This window comes from Zootoca vivipara, chromosome 5 (genome assembly GCF_963506605.1).
Source record: "Zootoca vivipara chromosome 5, rZooViv1.1, whole genome shotgun sequence".
Taxonomy (NCBI): Eukaryota; Metazoa; Chordata; class Lepidosauria; order Squamata; family Lacertidae; genus Zootoca; species Zootoca vivipara.
In genome coordinates, this window is record NC_083280.1 from 95,438,686 (window position 1) to 95,442,695 (window position 4,010).

At 42.4% G+C, this 4,010-nt stretch overlaps 1 protein-coding gene across 1 annotated transcript in view; it reads right to left on the minus strand.

Moving 5' to 3' along the window:
- TTC38 (tetratricopeptide repeat domain 38) overlaps positions 1–4,010 on the minus strand; it is a 155,678-nt gene that overhangs the window by 92,838 nt on the left and 58,830 nt on the right. The window lies entirely within an intron of this gene.

The following is a 4,010-nucleotide window of genomic DNA, read 5'->3' on the forward strand; positions in this document are numbered from 1 at the left end:
TCTCTTTTAATGTCACCTCGCACCCAGTTACCATGGCAACCTTCAAAATGCCCAGTCTCAACCAGGCAGGATTTCTTTCAAGGTGACAAATGAAGGACAACATAAGGAATATTATAGATGTTATAGAATACCTGGAAGTGAAAAATGAAAAGCAAGCAGCATTATGTTTATAGATGCGGAGAAAGCCTTTGATAATGTCTCTTGGGAATTCATGAAAAAAGTACTTGAAGAAATGAATTTTGGATATAATTTTAGAAAAGGAATTCAAGCTATTTATTCAGATCAAAAAGCAAAATTAATTGTTAATCAGGTGATAACAGAGGAATGTAAAATACAGAAAGGAACAAGGCCATGATGGAACAAGGCCATTATCACCTTTATTATTTATTTTGGTTCTAGAAGTCCTGACGAGAAATATAAGAGCAGATGAAAGGATTACAGGAATCAAAGTAGGAAAAAAGTCATATAAATTGAAAGCATATGTCGACGATCTGGTACTGTAATTACAGTTGAAAATCCAAAATATTCTCTTCTGATAGTGTTAGAAAAAATTCAGGAGTTTGGGCAAGTTGCAGGTTTTAAATTAAATAAAAATAAGACAAAGTTATTAGTCAAAAACCTAACAGCAGTAGATAAAAAGGAATTATCTCATGCTAGAGGAATAGAGATTCATAAAAAAGTGAAATATTTAGGAATATGGCTCACAGCTAGAAATATCAATATTTATAAAGATAACTATGAAAAATGTTGGAATGAAGTTAAAAGGAATCTAGAAATATGGGGAAGAATGAATTTGTCTCTGTTAGGAAGAATTGCAGCAATTAAAATGAACACATTGCCAAAAAATGTTATTTTTATTCCAGACAATAGTGGTAATAAGTAACATGGTATGCTTCAAGACATGGCAAAAAGATATCTCTAAATTTATCTGGAAAGGGAAGAAACCAAGGATAAAATACAAAATACTTACAGATAATAAAGAAAGGAGGATTCTCCCTGCCAGATTTCAAACTTTACTATGAAGTGGCTTGTGTTACTTGGATCCGGGATTGGATCAAACTAGAAAACATAGATTTTTTATATCTGAAAGGACGTGACAACAGATTTGGATGGCATGCGTATTTATGGTATAATAAAGCAGGCAGAGACATCACCTTGCCAACAAAGGTCCGTATAGTTAAAGCTATGGTTTTCCCAGTACTGTAGTGATGTATGGAAGTGAGAGCTGGACCCTAAAGAATGCTGATCGCCGAAGAATTGATGCTTTTGAATTATGGTGCAGGAGGAGACTCTTGAGAGTCCCATGGACTGCAAGAAGATCAAACCTATCCATTCTGAAGGAAATCAGCCCTGAGTGCTCACTGGAAGGACAGATCGTGAAGCTGAGGCACTGCACTAGGACACTATTACGGCGTTATTGGTAGCATTGTACCATTGCAGCACTTTTGTGTTTATGCACTGCGCTAAGATACCATCATTATTGACAGAGTTGTGCCTTCAGTATACTGTTTGTTCATAGTTTCTCCAGCCTTTGATATGCATCAGGGCCGGCTCGCCGTAGACCCCCGGTGGCGCAGGGCACCATGGCGCCGGCCTGCCAGGAGGGCGCCGCGAGCTGCACCCGCCCGGTGGCCGGCCGGCCAGTCCGCTGCGCGCGGCGCCCACCTGCCCACCGCGCTGGGAAACGGGGCGGGAGGGCGCCGGAGAGATCGCGCTGTGCCTGCCTGCCCGCCCGCCGCGCAGCAGCGCCCCGCCCACCCGCCCACCGCGCCGGGAAACGGGGCGGAAGGGCGCCAGAGAGATCCGGCGCACCATGGCGACAGGGGCGCTTAAGACGGCGCTGATATGCATATTGCACTTTAATATGGTTTATTGAGTAAATTGTCTTTGGCATTCGCTAGCCAGTTTGGGGTTATGGAAATACCAACCAAAGAACAATGGCAAAAAAACTGATAGAATATGCTGAAATGGCGAAGTTAACTGAAAGACTTTGAGACAAAGACAATAGAGATTTCAGAGAAGATTGGGAACCATTTATGCTGTATCTACGGAATCAATGTAAAGAAATGGACTCGCTAGCAGGGTTTGAGTAAACACTTACAATTAACAATACAAACATAGAAGCTATAAAGATGAGGTTAAAATGATAAGAATATAACAATATTTAATTTAAGGATATAATATTGAAGAATAGTATTGCAAGCAGGACAAGTTCATATGTAAAAAACCAGAAGGGGAAGTTGAGGAAAGTCATGGTGGGGGGGGGAGTGGGGAACTCAATTTGTTACGATTTGGTATGATGTAATTGTGATAATAACAACAAATGTAAAATTCAATAAAAATTATTTTAAAAAACAAACAAAAACAAAAACAAAATGTCCAGTCTCTGTTCACACCTCAAGGCAAAGGGGAGCACATTTCTCTTGCATTGTCAATGACTCTCAATGTCCCTGTATTGTTTCTTAATAACCCTAGCTTGACCTGGTCTTTCAGAGGCTAGCCCAGGAATTCATCTGCAGCTTCTCTTCTCCCTTCACATCCCAAATAATCAAAATCCTACCATTTATTTCTAGGGTTTTATGTTATAAATCAACTATCATCAATCAATCATTTATTGTATTTGACTAAAAGCCATTACAAATCCAGTTACAGGTACTGCAAGTCGAATAAAAGCTATTGAAATAAATACAGAAATATATCTTACAACAAATCAAATTAATGGATCCCCTTCACAAGGGCATTGTCTGTTGCAGCTAACAAAAATACTTTTAGCGGTTTTTGCAAATAAGGCTGTTTTATGTGTGACAAGCAGGTTGCAGTCAGACAATAGCCAACATATTTTCCCTTCAGGGTTCAGTTTGTGTAGCGGTTCCAAAAATCTCTTTCTGGGGTTTTGATAGAGCCAACAATATATATAATGGGAAGATCTTCTACTTTGTCTACCCCACAAATACAAAATCTGAAATGCCTTGGAACATCGCTATGGCATGTGAAAAGGATCTAGGAGTCTTGGTAGACCACAAACTTGACATGAGTCAACAGTGTGATGCAGCAGCTAAAAAAGCCAATGCAATTCTGGGCTGCACCAATAGGAGTATAGCATCTAGATCAAGGGAAGTAATTGTACCACTGTATTCCGCTCTGGTCAGACCTCACCTGGAGTACTGTGTCCAGTTCTGGGCACCACAGTTCAAGAAGGATACTGACAAGCTGGAACGTGTCCAGAGGAGGGCAACTAAAATGGTCAAAGGCCTGGAAACGATGCCTTATGAGGAACGGCTTAGGGAGCTGGGTATGTGTAGCCTGGAGAAGAGAAGGTTAAGGAGTGATATGATAGCCATGTTCAAATACTGGTACCGGTATATAAAAGGATGTCATATAGAGGAGGGAGAAAGGTTGTTTTCTGCTGCTCCAGAGAAGCGGACACGGAGCAATGGATTCAAACTAGAAGAAAGAAGATTCCACCTAAAGATTAGGAAGAACTTCCTGACAGTAAGAGCTGTTTGGCAGTGGAGTTTGCTCCCAAGGAGTGTGGTGGAGTCTCCTTCTTTGGAGGTCTTTAAGCAGAGGCTTGACAGGCATATGTCAATAATGCTTTGGTGGTTGGACTGGATGGCCCTTGTGGTCTCTTCCAACTCTATGATTCTATAGCTTCCATCTAAGACTGGTGTGGGCATCGTTTGCCAATCAAGCACTGCTCTTTGTGGCTTCTTTTTGTTTTCCAATGCAATTCTTATCAATAAAAAAGGCAGGATTTGCCCTAGCAAATTGTAATTGTGAAAGTCTGGCCCAGGGGAAAAGTTTGAGAACCACTGCGCTAGAAAGTTCGCATTCTGGGAGCACTTTGAAGATTCAGCGAAGGTGCTGGCCATGGCCCGCGTTCCCACGCGCCCTTTCCTCGCGGGTCTCCAGGGCTCGCCCCCCTCTCCGGCTCCGCCTTCCGCGCCTGGGCGGCCGGGGGGGGCGGAGCGGAGCGGGCAGGCCCCGCCCCCGCGCCGCCTTCTCTGCCT